This window comes from Amblyraja radiata, unplaced genomic scaffold (genome assembly GCF_010909765.2).
Source record: "Amblyraja radiata isolate CabotCenter1 unplaced genomic scaffold, sAmbRad1.1.pri S141, whole genome shotgun sequence".
Lineage (NCBI taxonomy): Eukaryota > Metazoa > Chordata > Chondrichthyes > Rajiformes > Rajidae > Amblyraja > Amblyraja radiata.
The window spans coordinates 298,078-299,467 of NW_022630127.1; positions in this window are offsets into that span (position 1 = coordinate 298,078).

The following is a 1,390-nucleotide window of genomic DNA, read 5'->3' on the forward strand; positions in this document are numbered from 1 at the left end:
GAGTACAGGCCCTTCGGCCCCACGAGCCTGCACCACCATTCAATATGATCATGGCTGATCATCCAACTCAGTATCCTGTACCTGCCTTCTCTCGATACCCCCCTGATCCCTTAAGCCACAAGGGCCACATCTAACTCCCTCTTAAATATAACAATGAACTGTGGCCTCAATTACCTTCTGTGGTAGAGAATCCCACAGATTCACCACTCTCGACCCTATAAGATTTACCCCTTATCTTTAAACTGTGTGGCCCCTTGATCTGGACTTCCTCAACATCGGGAACAATCTTCCTGCATCTAGCCTGACCAGCCCCTTAAGATATATGGTACTTTCTCTAAGATATCCCCTCGATCTTCTAAATTCTAGCAAGTACAAGCCGGGTGTATTCAGTCTTTCTTCATATGGAAGTCCTGACATCCCAGGAATCAGTCTGGTGAACCTTCTCTGTACTCCCTGTACGGCAAGAATGTCTTTCCTCAGATTAGGAGACCATAACTGCACGCAATGCTCCAGGTAAATATAGCCAATGAACTGTGGCCTCAACTACCTTCTGTGGCAGAGAATTCCACAGATTCAACACTCTCTGTGTGAAAAATGATTTTCTCATCTCGGTCCTGAAAGATTTACCCCTTCTCCTTAAACTGTGTGGCCCCTTGTTCTGGACTTCCTCAACATCGGGAACAATCTTCCTGCATCTAGCCTGTACAACCCATTAAGATTTTTGTACGTTTCTCTAAAAACCCCCCTCAATCTTCTAAATTCTAGTGAGTACAAGCCGAGTGTATTCAGTCTTTCTTCATATGAAAGTCCTGACATCCCAGGAATCAGTCTGGTGAACCTTCTCTGTACTCCCTCTATGGCAAGAATGTCTTTCCTCAGATTAGGAGACCAAAACTGTACACAATACAGATGTGGTCTCAACAGAGCCCTATACAGCTGCAGAAGAACCTCTTTATTCCTATACTTAAATCCACTTGTTATGAAGGCCAGCATTCCATTAGCTTTCTTCACTGCCTGCTGTACCTGCACGCTAACTTTCAGTGGCCGGAGTACAAGTACACCCAGGTCTCGCTGCCCCTCCCTGTCTGTTTAACCTCCACCCATCCACCCCATACACCCCCCTTCCCCCTGTTTCTGTATCCCCCCTTCCCTCATTATCTCTGTAACAACCTCCCTCCCCTCCAGCCCCTTCCTGTGACCGGTGTTTCTTGGAGAGGGTCCAGATGAGATTTACAAGAACGATCCCAGGAATGAGGGGGTTAACTAACATACGATGAGCGTTTGTCAGCACTGGGCCTGTACTCGCTGGGGTTTAGAAGGATGAGGGGGTACCTCATTGAAACGTACAGGTTAGTGAAAGGCCTGGATAGAGTGGATGTGGAGAGGATAT